The sequence below is a fragment of the Dermacentor silvarum genome, chromosome 4 (assembly GCF_013339745.2).
Source record: "Dermacentor silvarum isolate Dsil-2018 chromosome 4, BIME_Dsil_1.4, whole genome shotgun sequence".
NCBI classification, from domain to species: domain Eukaryota; kingdom Metazoa; phylum Arthropoda; class Arachnida; order Ixodida; family Ixodidae; genus Dermacentor; species Dermacentor silvarum.
In genome coordinates this window covers 55,066,224-55,086,226 of record NC_051157.2, presented here as the reverse complement: position 1 = coordinate 55,086,226, position 20,003 = coordinate 55,066,224, and the positions used below count along the sequence as shown (strand labels likewise).

General features: G+C 46.9%; 1 protein-coding gene across 1 annotated transcript in view; it reads left to right on the top strand.

Annotated features, from left to right (window-relative positions):
• Positions 1-7,661: 7,661 nt before the first annotated feature.
• The window catches only part of LOC119450086 (uncharacterized), an 81,285-nt gene continuing 68,943 nt past the window's right edge, over positions 7,662-20,003 (top strand). The window contains exon 1 of the mRNA XM_037713445.2: positions 7,662-7,965. The gene's annotated coding sequence lies outside the window, so the exon portion shown is untranslated. The remainder of the gene's footprint in view (positions 7,966-20,003) is intronic.

Below are 20,003 nucleotides of genomic sequence, written 5' to 3'. Positions count from 1 at the left end.
AACGCTGAAGAAAGCATCGAATAAATATTTTCCTTGCAGGCATGGCATTAGATGTATTTTCAGTATTCGAGGCATGGTAGGCTATGCCAGATGGCATCCATAAAAATAGACATCAGTCGTGTAAGACGCACACACCGCCGAGTTTTCGAAAGGAGTGCTCATCTCACACGAGTAAAGACGGTAGACACTCTCGGCCGACACTGCCCGGACGCTCAAGCATTCGGTAGCAGCGCTAGGTATAACAGGCGCGCGTTCATAATGGTGTCATTTGTTTGCAGATATGCGTGCGCCAGAGATTCCTTTTGGCGCACAGCGTATAAAGTTTCTGAGACCAGAGCCCTGCTGAGACTTACCTAGAAAGCACGCAGGCGCCTGTGGCGGTTTGTTCAGCAGCGCATCAATCAGAGTAGGAATATGCCAAATCAGTTCTGCGGAATTCCGAAAAGTGTAGGAAGGTTCATGAAAGGAAAAATTTACATCCACCGGTATGTAGCAAAAAGGTACAAAGGAAACACACTCGGGTTTCTCAGAAACAAAGCTTCGTAGTGAAAGAAACATTCGTTCTGGTCGAGGATTCGAACCCGGGACCAACACCTTTCCGGGGCGGTCGCTCTACCATCCGAGCTAACCAGGAGGCTAGCAGATCGTAGCGCGAGGGCGAATTAATCGACAACTCGAAGCACAAGCACAATGAATATGGCATATCAGTTCTGCGGAATCCAGCCAGGACGAATTTTTATTCAACTATGAAGCCTTGGTTCTGAAAAAAATGTGTGGATTTCCTTTGTGACTTCGTGATACGGGTGGATGTCAATTTTTGCTTTCGTGAACCTTCCTCCTCCTGGCGGAATTCCGCAGAACTGATTTGCCATAATCATTGTTCTTGTGCCGTCCACGAGCCCTGGACACTGTGTGCTGAGGGCTGCATGTGTTGGTTAAATGTACATACACATCTTTCAGGTCAGGTATAGCAAGTGTTACAACTCCGTCAGATGAAGACAAGTACTCTTGTTGAAACGACTGGCTCCGCCGTGACATTCCTTGTTTGACCACCGTTGTTCACTTCAGTCTTGTTTGGATATTTAACTGCGTGCGACTTACATGTAACGTGTGCGGGCTCTTGTTCTCCTCTGCAATGTTCCAGATTTTGGTAATATTGTCACGTCACCTAGATTCGCCTGCACTACTCGGCTTTATCACGTCCCTGATGCCGAGCGAGAATGCCGAGCGATACGAGATGTCGCGTAATTATTGAACGTACAGGGGAACTTTCCGCAAATAATGGGTCCATCGCTTATCCGTTTGTAGGAGCGCTATTGGATTATAGTTGCACTGTCCAGAGTTTACCCCGTCACCGCGACTTCTGCCGGAAGGTTCTATCACACATGTATAAAAGTGGCCAGACGGAAGCGGCCTTCATTCGATTCGACAATCGCCGACCTCACTTGTTGCTATCGCCACCGCCAAGCTGTATCTTGGTTTGGAGGGCGCCAGTTAACTCAATAAAGTGTTTACAGTTTTACACTTTGCATCATGTTTACATTTACAGTAACATTTCGTCGATGTCTGCGTCTGCCTGGCTGCCTGCATCTGCAATGTGACAGCCAAGTGACTACCTTTATACCAACGTTATACCTCTAGTCAAGTATACATACAATATTCTACACCCCTTTTCTTCCTCGTCGCAATATTTCTATCAATTTTCGCACTTTTTTTATGAAAGCGAGAAGCCATTTAAGGTAAAAGTTTTCGTCAGCATTGATCAAGATAATATCTATAACGCACACATTTAATGTTTCGTACAAAGTCAACTCTCCTCGGCACTTAAATTTATTACCTTTTTAGGACTGACTTTTTCTCTTCTTTTTTTTCTATGATGAAAGCAGCAAGGAAAAGCAAAATGAAGAGACGGATGGTAAACAAGCCACCCTTTCTTGGGCGGGGCGTCTCTTACCATCGGCTGCTGGGAAAGAAAAAGGAGCCCCTCCGTAGCCACATATATCTACATGCATCATCCCCCATGTGACAGAACTGGGGCAAAGACAGATAGGAGCAAACAAATAAGGAGGGGGGGGGGGGGGGGCGCTAAGGGACGCGCTCAATTAACCTTAATAGCGGCACTGCTCTTCCTTCCGACGCCCATGCTCGGGACAACACTGACGCGAACAGAGTGGTGCGTTGAAACTAGGAATGAAGCCTATAGCCGGATCCGTCATATAGGATAATACTCATAGGTATATCATAAAAGGTGTCCTGTACTCTTAAACGACACAGAACCATATCGTGGTCTGAAAGGTGCCGCACTAAGGAAGGCCATCCGCCGCACTGGCTCAATGGGTACGGCGTTCTGCTGCTGAGAGGCTTCGATTCCCGGCCTTGAAAGTGTTATCTGCCATTGTTGTGGTCGCCTTCGCTGATAATATGTCCAGCATCAAGATTGGCTGCAATTCGATCTTACAAACAATTCTATGGCGCAGGAGTCTTTTTGTGAATGCGGCCCAGGGCCCGTATTCACAAGAAAGTTTTTATGCCAGAACAGTTCTTAAAAGCAGGCTCCAGTCAATCGTGGTGTGGGGCATGTTATCAGTGAAGAAGACCAGCTAATGACAACAAGCACTCGCGAACAGCTTTCTTAATTCCGCCCTTAAATAAATGGGAAATTATTTTAACGACTTTCTGCTGATTAATGCGCTTAATGCTTGATTGTTCCTATCTTTTAAATTATTCTGAATCAGGTTGGTTTATTTGAACCGGTTTTGATCAATTCTGCACTTGTTTTGACCCTGTTTTTGCGTCTAACCACGACGACATGAGATCACATTACGCGCCGACAGCCCGGGCCTCTAAAGTGCTTCGCACTTTAAGAAAAAAAAACTTTTTTTTTGCGGGTCCACAGCAATGTTAGAAACTGCTCTCAATGGCAGCCACTACGTATCGGTGCTCGTACTGTGGTCGGAGACGGCGCGTGGGTGCGTGTAGGTACTATGTCCCGTGACAGGGGACCCTTACCACTGTCAATATGTTTCACCGCATAAGAAGACTCTATAACGGCGAACTTGACTTAAGCAACCGGCCATTATGCAACGCATATGTTGGACCTTTGTCGCGCGCACACTCTTCGACCCTTGCCTCGATGTGAAGCGAAATGAGTTAGGCCTGCTCTTTATAGGCCTACTCACCAATCGCTTGTATTTAAGTCTGGCTTCGGTTATTGACCTAGCGCGTAATGCATTTGCGATGCGGTTGTAATGGACGAAGCGTTTTTTTTTTTTTCGCGGGGGTTCGGTCCCCTTTTTCGGGAGAATATTGACCATGTCCGTACAAATGAGAGCATTAGTCGAAGTTTGGGAGCCTCCCGGACAAATCGGGAGAGTTATTTGGCAGGTATGCCAGAATTTTAACTCTTGCTTTTTCAATGCAACAAACGTGATGCGAATTTTTTTTTTTTCGGTGCTTCCACGAAGAGAGTATTTATGCGGTTAATGCGTATTCAAAACTGATAACCTACTTCGCGCTGGAATGAGAGCTTTATTTTGCACGCTTTAATTTCCGTCCCACTGTTGCTTCAGCACCTGAGTAAAAGTTCGCTCCACTAAGCCGCCTAAAGAGGCGTCCTTCGTTCACTGCATGCTCCCACTGTCGAAATATAAAAAAGGGCCACACTTCCACCGGTTGCCTAAGTAAACTTTGCTGGCAGTTTTAAACGTTTGACATATAGAGGCATGATTTCTAGCTTAGCCTGGTACCTTGGAAGCCTCGCCTGCTGCAGTCGGCCTCCCTTAAGATGCGCCTGCAATAGAAAACTTCGTGGAAGCTAGCGCCATCGTATATGGTGCCACGAAAGTTATCGAAAGGTGTACGAATAGCTTTAGAACAATTATACATTTAATTCTCCGAGGCCTTGAACTGAGATACTCTGTTGGCGACTGTATGTATTGACCTATGGTAGTTCTTTCGTCGCGTCCTCCTTTTTTTTTTAAGCGCTTTACTTCTTTGTGTTTGTACTATTATATTTCTTTTTTATATATATTTAGTCTTTAGTACAGGGTCACAGTACAGCACAGCACGGTTCGTGTGTCAGTAAAACCGTGTCTCTGTGCAGATTACTGCGTTTACATGGATGGCTTTCCTATGTGTACCAATGGCGTAGCCAATGTGTAACTCGGGACAAGCCCAGGTTTGATTTGGACCTTGCTATTATCTAGACCATCCCCCCATCTTCTGCCTACGCCATTGGCGTAAACTATTTAAGTGTTGCACCTTTGCTGCTACACATGTGTGCGAGCGCTTCGGATCTACTCCAGTTAAAAAACGAAAGGAAAATGCTAAATCAGGACACCAAAAGTTTGTACATTCATTTATGTCAAAGAAGAGAACAGGAATAGTGAGATCTTCAGAGAAACAGTTGCGTCGGCGTAGGCTGTTGAATGAACCACTTATGATATAACAACCATGCTTATACCAGTTAAACGTTAGTGAACTCGATTGGAATTAGCCTCAACTAGTACATACTACGTGAATAAAATGTGTATAGTCAGCGGTCAAGATGCATAGAGATGAAGTAGAAACACAAGTTTAGAGGGTGCACCAGCGTGGTCTTGTTACGCAGTATTTCGTGCATGGGCTTGGTAGTATTGCGCTTCCGTCCAAAGATCGAAAAACATTTTATCAAAGTCAAGTGGACACAATTTGCCAGACGCGCCTAACGTTTGTATATATACATTAGGACCCACGATAAGTAATTTCTATGCAGCGTCCGCCTTTACACTTCGCTTGCTTATCTTCGGAACGTTGGCCTGCTTGACAAGCTCTACCAGATGCTTCTTCTTGCCATCAGAATGACTGAACTTTGTTTTATACGTCACCGCCACATAGCAAGTGCTACGTAAGCTCCACCCCCTCCCTCCTCCCCCTTTTTTTCTATTTTTCAATTCTCCTGTCGCACTCTCTCTCTCCCAGGGCCTTTCAATTCCTCATCCCCTTCACCACGCAGAGTAGTAGCATGCATTGGCGGTTAGACAAACGCTGGCAAAATCACTATTTTCTCAGTCGAAAGAGGAACTATGTCTGTTTCTTTTTCTATCTTGTGTGTAAAGCATTCGTCGTGTGTTTTGTTCGTTCTTCCTATATTGGTCCATAGTTACCTGTAGAAAATTTCCTGCATTTCGCACTTCAGTTTTCCCAGGCGGTCGTCGCATAGATGAGGAACGATTTACCATACAGCTGCGGCAAAGGCCAAGAATGCACTGCAGGCTAAGGGATTATTCCGACAATTTGCATCATTCGCGGAAAGAAGGGCGCTTCGAAAAGCAAGCTAAATACGATGCACGAAAATTACCGCACACAAGGAATAAGCTTTTCAAAACGCAAAAGTTGAAAGAAAGAATGCTAATTTTCGTATTGATTTCTCATCTTATTTCTTTATCTTTCTCAACTATGCAGTCTTTTCCGTCTCTCGCCTCTTTGCCAATGCAGTATGCAATCGAGAGCCGTAGACGCGAGGGCTCCTTCAAAAACTTTTCTGTAATTTCTGTTTCCACGTGAAGTGCGTTCATTGTCCTCGCTTTGAATCATAAATCAGCCTGACAGCCAGCCACGCGTTCTTGTCTCGTGGCACACACACAAAAAAATGAAGGAAATAAAAATTTAACAGAATGCTAGTGTCCACACAACCCTATGAACTGAGCTTCGCGAATTTGTAATGAGCCTTTCGCGGGCACCAGACCTCTCTTTGTTTCGTTCTTTCCATATTTCCTTGTTTCTAACTTCTGTCTTTCTCTTACTTTCTTCTTTCATTCCTTATCTTCTTTCATTCCTTGTCTTCTTTATTTCGTAGTGTTCTTCCTTCTCGTTATTCTTCCTTTTCATCGTCATCTGTTCATCTCATCACTTGGATTCCCTCAGGCGAAGCTCCGAGAAAACCGTGCGAAGCAAGAGGTAACAAATATAAAAGCTCATCGACTGCACTTCACGAGCGAGTGAGCAGAGCAACTGCAAGTCGAGCAGAAGATAAATACGCCAGAGTCTGTCGCCAAGAACTCTTCATGTCCTAGCACTTTTTTTCCGAATAGAGCAGTTTGGAATTTGAACCCGTAGGCTCTCTCTTGAAAACATAGCATGTCATAATTCCGCGAAACATTTCTTTACACGTAACGCTAGAATTTTAAATGTGTTTTTTATACATAAATGTGTGTACATGAAGGCAATTTTTTTCTTTCTTTTTTTTTCTGTGTGCTGCAAGATTCCTCGTGTGGCGAATAGAACTGCGACTCTCGATCTAATCAGGGTAAATGATACGCACTTGATAAATTCTATGGGAATGTGTTTCTTTCCATAAATTCGCTTATATATCTACGTTACGATGCTGTTATGCCACCTACAATGAATTTCCATTTCCATGTGTAGGACGTAGCTCCTTCACCGATATTCTCTCGGACAAGTGTTTCAGGTTTATTATGTGTCACAGAAATTACCTTGCCCCACACACAAAGAAATATTATTTTTCACCATTGCGCCATAGCGTTGGAAGGCTTTCGAAGTGCGCTCTGTCATGTGGCGTCGTGTCGTGTCGTGTCATTGTCCCAGTCATTGTCATGTCATTGTCAATTGCCATTGTCAGCTGGGAGATTGCCATTGTCCCAGCTGCATAACGCATTTCTACAATTCCTACACTTCAACAGAACTGCCGCATGACTGGTTCGAACATCTTGCCTGTAACGGAAATACCATGTGCTCAAACGCCTGCCTAGGTACAAGGACTCCGTGAGTGACCTGTATAATGGCCATCGATATAACAGAAACATTTGTTGGTCCAAGTGAATGTCAGTTAAACAACAACACGATAAATTACATGCATAATCGAGGAAATCATTCGCTCAGAGGTTAAGAAAAATGGGAATTCGCGCCCACCAACAGATATAATGTCTCACATAACTGCCAAAGAATCTGCGCTTTTTGTTATCTATTGATTTCTAACATATCAGCGCGTCAAAGTAAGAAGATCGCTCAAGCGCCTTTCCTTCACAGTGCAAAACTATATGTGTAAAACAAACCGTAAGGGTTGATTCGAGCTGAGAATAATCAGCTGCGACCGTTCCGAGAGCATACTCGAGACAGCTCCGGCTAGTTCTGGGAGTGGTTGTGTAGTTCATTCAGCGATTGTGAATAACGAGAAGTCGTCGGTGACGATCTGTCAATTTGACAGTGCGAACAGACAGAAAGTATACGTTCAATTGTGCTCAGTATACACGGCGATACGAACGCACACCCTTATCTTTAGCACGAAACACAACGTGTCGTTTGAAGGGAGGGGAATTAGCAAGTGCCGGGAGTTTGCTTATGGTGACCACTTGCTCACGCTCTAGTGTCGATTCACCACTTTAAACAAAAAAAAAATCTGGAAAGAGAGACCTTTTTTTTTCCCCTTTCCCTTCCAAAAAAACTCGGTCAGCCGCCAACAACGCGAAGCGTCGTCTCCACGTCGATGCCTTTCTCTGGCTACGAGAACAACGGAGGGCGGGGGGAACGAGCGAAGAGAAAGCGGGGATGGCAGTCTTCGGTGTTGAAGGAGGAGAGACGAGCGAGAAGGGGTCGAATAGAGAGAGGGCGAGAGAAGAAAAAAAAAAACCTCGTCTTCGCACGCAGCGACGGTCGGCGGCCGGGGCTGCTCCATGTGCCGCAGCCCGCTGCGACGGCGGCACATCCAGTCAGTCCACTCGACAACAGCGCAGCCGCCGGTGGCTCTCCTCTCACTCCGATCCCGCGAGTAGTACCGTGAGAGGCGAGTTGCAAGCGGCGTGGTGTGCCCGTGTGTTCTCTCTCGCGTGCCGTAGAAGCACGGCGTGGTTGTCGGTGGCGGGAAAAAACTCCGCGCGCGCCTTCTCCCGTTCCCCTTGGTGTGGATTACGACGCAGGAAAGGCAACCGGACGGCAGCGATAGCGTGACACCGGATAGTCGACGTTCAGGTGAGAAGTTGGCAGAATGAATGCAGAGGAGTGGGCCGCGAGTAGTGGTAGCGAGTTCGCGAAGAAGGTCGTGCACTACACGGCTTCGAAAGAACAGCTGCCGGCGGCAATCGTTTTACAGTGAAGCGTAATATCGTCCAAGGCTGCCAGCCAGTGGCAAGCGCTTTTTTTACGAACGAAAATGTTTGAAAAAGTTGCGCCAACCCAGATCATTGGTAAAAGAAGCTGGTACATCGTGCGCAGCTACTGTTCGTGACTGCGAATTAATTGCAGTGCGAAAACCAGAGAAACTGACGCGAAAATTATCTGACAGTCAGTGACTCACTGTGAGCTGTGTCCTCTGTTTTCTTTTACCATGTTGTCATCACATTGCAATTGCTTTCTAGTGATTAAGTGACTAGTCGACGGTAGTATACATCTCCTTGCGATTAGTGAAGATCGTGACAATAATTTCATAGTGTAAATTTTCGCACGTATTCACAATCACAAGTCGGGCGTTAGAGTGCTTCCTAAGGACGCGCGCACCAGTCAATAGCTATAGCGAACATGTTACTAGATAAGGTGACTGGCCCCTGATGCACAGTTCTTAATAACTAAAGGATTCGTGAAGTTTTCGAGTGTATTGGGCCTGTTCTGTGAAGCCATGACAGGACAAGCACGGTTCGTTGAAAAACACAAGAAAGAACATTTGGCGCGTATGCACGCACGTTTGACGCGCCGATGAGCAGCTTTTGAAGGCGATGGCAACCAAACCGGAAGTGGCAATCGGGGAGTTTAAACTTGACCTAATTTGATGTGCTTGCAACTATGTTCACTTTTTTGCACTGTTTTTGGTTCTTACACTGTTTCCGTAACGCTTTGCAGGGTGAGAGTCGCAAGATAAAGTGATGATTGAAACGGATTTGCGCAATGTAGTGCACACGGACCATGATATTTGTACTTGACCTTCTTGGACACAGAAAAACTGATAGTAGTGCTCCGTGTCCGTTTGTCTTTCTGCTCACACGATAGAACACGTTCGCGATTATCAAGTGTTAATGTGGATGATGATGAGGATGATGATGATGATGCGTGGTGTTTTATGGCGCAAGGGCCAGGTATGGCCAAAAAGCGCCATGACAAATGGTAATGTTATTGATCAGCTGTTAAGGCCGTGGACAATGAATTCCTCATGACGGATGTGACGTGGCTGTAAAAGGGCCTAAAAACGGTCGCTGTAAATGGCGTAAACGATATAGGTACTAAAATAATGACATTGACTAGTTGGTGACGTTGGTGTGTTAACGTAGAGAGATGTTACGGGAGTCTTCACTGCAAAACACAAGTGCATGCACAATAAGCGCCTCGTAGGAGAGCATCGTTGCGCAAAGCGCTAGTGATTTCACTGTGCATCGGATCACTGAGGGAATGCACGCTAAAATTGTTAACAAGAGCTAGTTATTCGAGTCAAAGCCTTCTTTCATCATGCTTTATTCAACGCGCGTTTGTGCTACTGGTCGCTCTTGCATATGCGTTACGAGCTATATTCCTCCATGACTTTGATAGGTGTGTCACCGGACTGTTGAATAAGCACTGGCGCTTAGCCCAGGTCGCCCCTGTGTGTCATAGGCATGACGTCAAAGTGTTATGAATAGCGTATGGAGCCGTGGCTTCCTTCATAAATACTCCCAGACAGCTGGGTCAAGTATTCGCCGCGGCCGCCTAAATATACACAGTGTTACGCATTCGCAACCTCCTTCGTGGGCAGGTAGAGGGGCGGGTGCAAGATTGATTTGTTTTCGCGAGGCATTGCGTCATGCCCCACTATATCCAAGCCCAGAACGGTGAGTAAATGTGTAGCGTCTCGTTGCAGACGGGAAGGGGGTTTTGTTGAATCGACCGCTCCTGATTTGCGCGTCTCGTAGCCTATAGCAAAACAAACGTTGAATACGAATGGTGGGTGGGAAAGGGGGGGGGGGGGGGAGAGAGAGAGAGAGGAGGAAGAACCATGTCCCGTATTCAGAAATAACTTCGTACACTACCTTGGCTCGTAAAAACAAGCTCCAACGGATTGGGATAGCGGAAGTACAACTAGCGAAGACGATTATCGCCAATAGCAAATTGTTCTTATGAAATAAACCTTCGTGAAATCAGCCCAAGTATTTATTTATGAGCGCTTTCCTGAACAGTACATTCATCTCGCTAAATTCGACGTCCGCGCATTATTCCGGAATTCCACCACCGCATCAAATCACCAAACGTAGAGTCTGGGCCAAATTGGTCGTTTTCGATATTTCCTCCAAGTAGCAAGTACTTCTAAATATTTCCTTTTCTGGACAGTATAGCCGTGATCCCCGGTGCATTTTTATCCCGGCGACGCTCGCGTTGCTTTCTGGGACATCTGTAGCCGACTACAAAATACGCGCTTTCTTTTATTTTGATTATTCAATCCCAAAATGTTATCACCAAGGGACCCCAGACAACCGGAAGAGCTGTGCGAGTGTTCAGAGACGTCGCATTGCGGGCGCTGATTGCTGAATAAAGATTGGTGGTTGTCGTTGCGGTGTCGTCTTATATGGAGCTCAGAAATCTAAATCATAGCCAACGAAGAACCATTACTTATTGCATTTTCTCTATTCCGAGCCCTTACCATGGATGGATGGATGTAAAACTTTAATGAAATTCCTGAGGTACGCGACGCCCTTACCATGTCATTCTTTTTTTTTTTTATTGCCAGCGTATTGTTGAATGGTTAACTCAGCCTACCCAGTAAAGATGCGGAAGACGCCAAGAAAGCTGAGTGGCCTTGCAAACCGACCACCGATATTGCCCTGACACTGCTACATAATCTCCTACCCCCCACTTCCTGCATCGCCTAGGCACCAAAGTACAATAGAACCATTTGATGTAAAACAGCCTCCGGTCATCAAATGCAATCACTAGCCAAGATCCGTGAAAGCCGGCAGTCAAGTATAGCCCTAATCATCTAATGTCATGGTAGAGCGGGAAACAAAATACCCTACTCACCGGTAATACACGCAATCATAAGATTTGAGACCAGTCCAAAGCCATCAGTTGAGATTCACTAATGGGGCATTTACGTCGTACGATATTGTACCGCACGAAGCCCATCGTTGGCCCATAGTAGCACTTACCGGAAAACAACGTCCGTCTAAAAGCGATTATAGTAATGTGATGCGCCAATCATTTGATACGCATAAGGTACGGAGGCCTGTAACGCAAAACGCAGGTGGTAGCCTGTATAGCGCACGCTGCTATGCAACAAGACCCGTCGAAGACATTGGCCAACACAAAAAAGGAAGCCACCTTATTGTCATACAATGCAATACTAACCACAACAAACCATCTAGAGACCGATATTGCGACGACGTCTCGCAGGCGCTGTCGGCCGGTCAGCAAAGCTAGCAAACATAAGCCAAGGTCCGCCTTGGGCGTCAGTTCAGAAGGAGTGATCAACTGACCCGCCTCCTCCCGAAGGAGACAAGAGTCAATCCAACAGCTGCCCCCCATCCACCGGTGTACGCGCGCACGAGCATCTGCCGTCGTCGTCTTCATCGTCTTCTTGTTTGCTTCCGGGAGCCGTGCGCGTGGCGTGCGTTCCGTTTCTCCGCCAGCGGCAGCCGATCACGCCGCCTTTTCCCCGCGCGCGGTCTTCGTGGAACGCCGCACTATATACGGAGAAGAAGAAAGTGGTTTTTCAGCCCGCGGCGGCGGGCAGCAGGCGGCGAACGTGCACTTTCTTTCTCAGCCGCGCACCAAACGCCTGACACCGCGCACTACAGCGTACTCTCTAAAACCGTGCAGTCTTGGTGGAACCTACAGTTGGCGTATAGCTCATCGGCGTATAGTCCATCGTGGTGGCTCAGTATGTTTATGGAGGCCTGGAGCAATGGTTTCGATTCCTTGTGCGGACAAGGCATAGCAACAAAAAAAATCTTTTCTTTCTTTCTCTATCTCTCTCAGTATCTATCTCTGTGTTGGGGCGATTGCATTCCGGTGTAGCCTAAATGTAGAAATGGTAGCGTCTTCATAAGTCGGGCACAGGTTAATGAAATCTGGGCGGTCCTACGCCACCTTCTACTGCGCCGTACCCAACAGTTCACTGCGCTCCTGTTGGACGTGAAACCCCACTGTCAATTTAGAACATATTTCTCGTGTTACTTCTTATGTCATTGCATAGCTCCGCTTTCAAGTTGTGTGCAGCTAAACCAAATTGGCGGTTTATTTGTAGCAGCGAAAAGGAAAAGAAAGTTGAAATCTCAAGAATACCTAATTCACAATCAAGACGATATGCGGAATAGAATGGGCATGGGAAGTATCCAATGCTGAGATGAAGTTAAGAACTGTTCTTGACCGACCGGTATCTGCGCGCTGAGGATACAGACACGGATGGCCACAATTGCGGCAGGCAGGGCCAATCACAGTTTACCTTTACGCGTGGACGGTTCTGGGGCTGTACTTTGGGTCGGTCACTCTCGGGTACACTCTGATTTTTGCTTGACGAAACTTTTATCGCATCGCATGCATCCTGCAAATACATACGCAGCCTCAAAATACATTCTAGATCTACCCGACGAAAAAACAACGCTAACGGCAGGTGTGTAATTCTTCGTCACATCCTGCTGGCACAACAAATCAACGCGCACTAATAGGAAGTTTTACAAATAAGGGACCCAAAGTTAAGGAGCGCTATCTGCCAGGCGTACAAAAGAACGTAAAGAGAGCACAAAAATACGCAGAAGGCCTAGGAAGAAGTTTGGCATTTTGTGTATGCAAAGCCGCTTGGCGGCGCTGTTTCTAAAGCTCCCTAAATGAAAGCATGTATATTATACCGGATTAGATCAAGCAGCCTAGGTTACTGTTTGTCACTGTCCCGTTTCAACGGGGATGTCAATAAATCATCATCTGCAGCACCTAATAGTGACTGATGCGACCGATATGACCCCGGCCTACTGAATTGAGCTCCTGGTTAGCTCCCGCCTGCTGTAGTCTTCACAATGCTGCACCGTATTATTGAGACCGGGTCGGTCCACGAGCGCATACACGCACGCACGGGAGGTGGTGGGGTCCGAGAGGGCAAACGAGGGGGCCGGGCCCGACAGAATTTTTTTTTTCTTTTTCCTTTTAGTCGGGGCCCGCCGCAGGTGTGGCGGTCGCCCTGAAGAGGATCGTCTTTTTGAGCGAGCGTTTCTTGCGGTGAGGAGGGGATCGCCACGTTCTGTACTTTCCATTCTACAGCGCCTGCATTGAAGGCAGCTGCAAACGGTGTTTTGAATGGGAGCAGGTCAGTCTCGCAAAATTTGTGAAACTGGTCGTACGCGTGATTCACTGTGCTCGTCTCGCCCTTCTCTTCCCTGCTATCTGAATCGCTATCCTTATGAACATATACCAGTCACCGACTTTAGATCTACAGTGTTTCAATATTTGAGCTGGCTTCGCAGCGAGTGCTTAGCTCGTTGGCCGCCGGGACGAATAAGTTTTGTGCTTTAGAACGTTGCTGCCGATGTTTAGCAGGAGCTGCGAAGCAAGAAACTCTCTCTCTCTCTCTCTCTTATCTCGACTTCTCTGAGTAAACCGCTAAACAAACGGTTTCTCACGCGATATGGCGTCACGCGTTCGTGCCTTCACGATTGGAGTTGAACAAGAGGGATGCCAACAAGGTGAATCGACAATGTGATCGGCCTTCGTCAGTGCGATGGCGATCAGAACCTTCAAGACATTCGGGTTGTAATCTCTTGCACACCCATATTATCTCTATACGTACCTTATCTTTGACACTCACCGGCAAATGCTTCTTACATGTGTTCTGCATACCCCGTAAATATGATATTGGAATCATTTGCGACGATTCTTCAGATGCTTACATACTTATGGGTACTAATTTCAATGTATGGAGGAGCACTCACTTCACTCAGGAATCCAGAATTTGTGAAATAAAGCTTCAGTGTATCACAAGAAACCACCCTGGCGATAAAAAAAAAATCTCGTCCTTAATACACATATAATATAAATCTATTGCCGCCATAATAAAGTTCGAAGTTTGAATCACGAAGAGCTTGTGTGCGTTGCTTTCTGTAGATTGAAGTTCTCTAAATTTTCTTTTAGGACACACATATTTGAGGTTCTTTCTCTCTCTCTCTCTCTCTCTCTCTCTCTCTCTCTCTCTCTCCTGTGTTGTTTTCTGAAGCAACATGCTGGATGTTCCTGCTTTCAAGATTCTCTCGAAGGAAGGCACAGATGGCAATCATTTCTGAACCACGTTTTGGTTGCTCCCCATCCTTTTCTTTCAGCTCTCTTTATCTTCTCTCTTCTTTTCTCCTTTATGTCATACTGATCCCATGTCAAGCGAAAGCGCTGCTTCTTTTAACAGCGATGAAGCAAAGAACAGAATCGGAAGTCAACTCTCGCGACGTAGTAAAACTAAAACAAAAAAAATAAACGCGCGCGAGCATTTCACTCGCGGCTTACACGAAAAACTTTCTGCCATATATCTCCTTCTTCGGACCGAAACGCCGCTGAGCGAAAATCGAAGACAATCAGCGTCTGGCGCGGCGGCACCTGCTGCTCCCGAACCTGACGGCTCTCCTAGCGTTCTTGCGTCACCGTGTCGCAATCGCCCGTCGGCAGCTTGCCGGGACCACACCTGTGCGAAAACGTATATGATCTCTCAGACACAGCATGTCGCTAGGAATTTCTGTTATTTATTTCCGTTCTTTCTGTAAAAGCCACTTTGCGACAGTCCTCTTTCGGACCGCTATTATCTCAACGCAGGAAAGGGATCTTATTACGCGTACAATTTTTCTGTGTGTCTGTATGGTAGGTCAGGAACCGCGAGCTAAATATTTCCTTCACTGTTTTCTTTTTTTTTTCAACAGTCTGCGCACTCAAATCACAACATTTTTATTCTTTTATTCTTTTTCCTTCACTTATGGAGTTATAATTCAACTAAGCGGACACTACTAACCACAACAAAAAGGAAACTTGATCGACCTAGTTGATGTAGATTCATAGATTTTGCTAACGCGAACTCAAGGCAAACAGATGACAAAGAAGCAACCACGAGTGCTCGTGGTTGTCGCCTTGTCGTCTTCGTGTCTCGAATTCGCGTTAACACATGCCATGACAATAAATTCACTGTCATTTCACTCGCGATGTACAGGTCCAAGCAGGACCAAGGTCTCGTGCTGCCACTGCCAGGGAAGTGCTTATATGACCTTCACATTTGTAGACGCGTTCACAATAACCGGCGTAGAACCACAAGCACCGAAACATGCCTCGCTCACCAAAGTACATTTCGCTATAGTTATGTCACTTTTTTTACACCGCTCTCAGGCTGCTCAAAGGCGGCGCATTACGTAACACTCTCATTATGCTCAAACTACCACTCGACGTCAGAGCGCAGGAAGTTACTTCGTTGCAACATCACTCGATTTACGCCTAGTGTTTTCGTCGCTTTGTATCTGTCACGGGCGATCGATTGGCCACTTTGCTGACCTCAGCCACACGATGGCTGCACAACGGCACCCTTCGCCTTGCCACCGTCCATCACGGAGGTGAAGACAGGAGAGAAGCAACTTCGACTCTTTTTTTCTCTCCTTTATCTCTCTTTCTCTATTTCCGTTGCGAATTCCGTGCAATGTCAGGGCTTCTCCATCCTGCGCGCTCCCCGTACGCCATCTCGCTTTCCAGGTTCATTCGTATTCCTCTCAGGAGCATCGATCACGTCGGCGTGACTCGTTCGTGGAGAGGTTGGAACGCTTGGAGCGGCCGTGAAGGCGACTCCGCATGCTCACCCGCCTGGGAAACCGGAAAATGTTCCGGGGAACGATGACGCTGCGGAATCGGACTTTGTTCATGTTTACTCCATCCCCGTCTCTCTCTACCTCCGGCTTCAAAATTTATTTTTATTTGTTTTTCCTTTTTTTTCAGACGAGATACACGTGCCTCGACTCCTCGTGTGTCTCAGTTCTTCACCATACTGTTCCTTCGATGCAGAATCAAAAATATATAAACTTGGGGTTTAAAGTGCTGATACAACGACATGGTTAAGAGGCACGCCGTATAGTGGGGGGACTCCTGATTGATTCTGACCACCTGGTATTCTTTAGCGTGCACTCAATACACTGTACACGAGCGGTTTTTGCATTTCGTTCCCTTCTAAATGTGGCCGGTATCGAACCGGTGACCTCTAGCTCAGCAGCCCTATGCCATTACCAGTCAGCTACCGTGGTGGGAGATGGAAACTCGGTGTCGGATTGACAAAGACATTAATTTCTCAGTGAAATTACCGACTGCCCTGCTTGTGACACGTGCGGCTTTTGTGCGAGAACCTTAATCGCACGAATTAATTATCTGTGTCTGTAGCTGACAGGGCAGCGTTTGTGATCTTGCGCCACAATGCAAGGAGCGCAGTGAGGCATCGGCCTGACAAAACCTACCTACTGCATATTGTGAAGGTTACGATGTCTATGTTTACCGTGTGGGTGTTGGCCCAGAATGTTTCGATGTCAAAGTAACAAAGACGTGTCATCACATAAACCTGCGGCGTAATAGCTGTTTGCTGTCTATAATGCGCAGTTGTAAGCTGCGAATCATGAGTGCATTAGGGCACCGGTTTAAAGTAAGATGGCAGCCTTTCAACGGAAATGTCTGAAACTGGTGTGATAATGCGGCTGCCGTTAGGTTTAGATGAAGCATTTGTGATTTATTCTTTTTCTATCTTCTGCAGAAACACGCGAGGCGTTCGGTCCATTTGTTCACATCTTCACCCTTATAATCAACAAAAATACTCCAACATCACCAAAACGAAGGCAGTGTAGATAATCATTATTCAGTATAGCACGACAGTTTGAGCAACAATGGTGAATCACCAAACTTTCTACTTAGAGTCGGTCTATACACACCAGCGCGAACCCGTGAGGAGACGCGTAACGCGCAACTTTCCTCGCTAAAATGCGCCCCTTTTTCGCGGGGTCTTTCGCAAACACGATAAGACCGAACAGCTGTCGCGCCCACGATACAGACGTCTGGCAAACCGACTTGCGCTCTGACCCTGGTACGAGATTTAAAGCCGGAACCAACAACAAAAAAACAAGGACAACCTCAAACGACGACATCCGCGCACTCACAGCAGCGGGCATTGGGGTACGCTATAAAGCATTCTCCTCTCGTCCTCCTTACCTAATCCCGCAAATCCTTCCTCTCGGCATCGACTCCGCTATCTTTCTGCCCGCCTCAATGGTCAGCAGCGGGTGGTGCGCGGTCATGATCTACGGCCAGCCGTAATCTCCACGCTACGCGTACGCAACCTCTGATTATGGAGGCGTCTCGGCTTCCTCCAAATTGCCCGCACGTTTGCAGGGGTTAATCTTAATAAGCGTATCCACGCTGCGGTCAGGGCCGTTTTCTCCGTCGACAATCGTCTGCATTCGGGCCATGGAACAAGTGGATGCCTCGGGAACCTGGAGAAGCTTGCAATGCATGCATTCCACGAAGAGGGCTTCCTCTGGTCTCAGTGGCTCATTAGAAAGGGCCGAAGGTGTCGGTGAATATATACAGAGTAGCACACATAAGCGCGTTTTTTTTTTTTTGTCCTACTTCTTTTTTCTTGGGCGTCGGCACCGTCCCAGCGCGAGTGGGTGGAAATGAAGAGCTCAAATGACGTCATTAAGAAAGTACGTGCTTGGAATGGTGCCGGTTTATTATCGAGCGGGGTAACGCAGGCTTCTTCTGTGGTGCAGCCATCGTGTTTCAGTTTATTTATTAATTTGATTCTTTCTGTCTGACACTTGCCTTGTGCTAAGTTTAGGCGCGCGTGGGCCATGTATTCACACTTCTTTATTCATACTTTACTAGAGTATCTAACTACACCCCCGCGGCGGCTCAGTGGCTATGACGTGCACCTGCTAAGCGCAATATAGTCATGGGTTCGAATCCCGGTTGCAGCCGCAGCGTTTCGATGGGAGCGAAGTGTTCAAACGCTCATGTACTTAGATTTACGTGCATGTTAAAAAACACATCCTCCTCCTCCCCTCCACCCCCCCCCCCCCCCCACACACACACACACACTCACACCTGCAGGTATGGTATGGTAAAACTTTATTATTGTCCCTCGGAACGCGCGTCAGCACGTAGCGGGCCGCTCCCACGTCGGCACAGAAAGGCCGAGCCTGCAGGTGGTCAAAATAAATCCGCAGACGCCTCCGCTACAGCGTCTCCGATTTATTGCTTTGATAAGTCAAGCCACTTTCATCTGTACTGCAATACAGCGTTAGCCATTAGGTGCATCTGCTAGATTTTTGTAATACTTCGCGGAAAAAAATGCGCCTCTAGTGGCTGACAGAAATATTAGTGAAATTTGACTGATATTGGGGGAGGTGACGGTGCTGATAAAGGCCGATCCACACGACGGACCAAATCGCTCTTTTGGACCGCGGTCCGCGCATTACGTCATAGGACGTAACCAGTGCGTGCGGGCCGCCGTTGGTCCGCGCAAGACCGCGAACCTCGCGGTCCAACAATTCGCCGAGGCTTTTCCCTCTTCAGTTTTGGCGGTGGACCCCATGCAGACCGCAGCGATTTTAGCGTAGCCAATGAATCTTGTCTGGAAACACAGTGTCTTCAGCCAAATCCAAAGTTTTCGGCTCAGCAAAAGCCAGTCATTTCATATCCGCCCTCTCGCCTCTCGCCTATACACGATGCGTGCAGCAGCTATTTTTCCAACACCGTGTCCTCCTGGAGTGATGAGCAGGTTTGTGTCTTATTTGTATCCCTCGTAGAGCAGTTCCCGGCTTTGTTGAGTCGAGAGCACTGTGGCCGAGAGTGTAGTTGGTTGGTCCGCTCTGTCGTCTGCTATGGCGGTCCGCCGTGTGGATGTGCTCTGCGCCGGACCGGACCGTGGCGGACCGTGACGTCGCAACACGGGACCGATCAACCCGCAGACTTGGTCCGTCGTGTGGATCGGCCTTAACGGAATAAAAGGACCATAGTTGATTTCAGTGAATTCTTAGCCGATTATACTGCTCTTCAATAGAATATATCATGACCGCAACAGGTATTTAGCGCTGTAAAAGTCCTGCAGTATCTTTATACAGCTGTGCGCAGTAGGTAAGATTTCGTCAGTGGTCCCTATTTTGTTTCTAGCATTTATGGCGTTTCTATATATAACTCTTTATTCGGTATTTGCTTTGTGTATTACCGCCTACATAACATAATTGATCTTAATGTTTGTTGAATAATTTCCTTGGTGGAAATTTAGCGAAATCAAATTTTTTCGCGGATTCCAGCAAATTTTGCATGTTGGTTCAGCAGAATATTTGCGAGATAGAGCGGCATCATTGGTCCTATGAGGGCAGCTAGAGTCACCTCTGTAATCACAGCTGCACAGGAAGGGCTCTTAAGTCAGGTGGAAGGACCATTTGAGAGCCATAAAATACTCCGAGACGAGCAGATGGAAGCATCTAGCCAGCGCGAAGAAAAGGGCCGTGCGTTCTAAGTTTACCGAACGACGTCGTAAAATCAGAGCCCCGATAACATTCGAGCTAATGGCCGCGTTTTAGTGACCACGTGAGCCACGATAGGCACCTGCCTTTTAATTTACCGACCCTGCTCGACCTCCAGTCCGGTACTGGCGAACGTCTTTGGGCAATGTCACGTAGGAACGAAGGACAGTGAACCGCGATAATTATTTCTTCTTATTTAATTTAGTCTCATCCTTGGGGTCACAAAGGATGTCGAAGTTTTTCATTATGTATAAGCGAAAGGAAAACATGGGTGATGACGTTCGTACTATGATATCCAATCTTAGTTCAGCGGACGCGGTAGTCAGAACGGGAGTGATATTGAGATAGGCGATCCCCTATGAGTCGCATTTTGTTGTAGAAGGTCGGCTGTAGTGGTCGTGGTATAACGCCTAGATTATACTAAGCACAATAGCTGGAGCATCACTGTTGGCTTTTTTTAATGTATATCCTGCAAGGTATAGCGTATATTATTTTTTCTGCTGTTAGCGGTAAAAATAGACGCTTAGCTGTGAACAG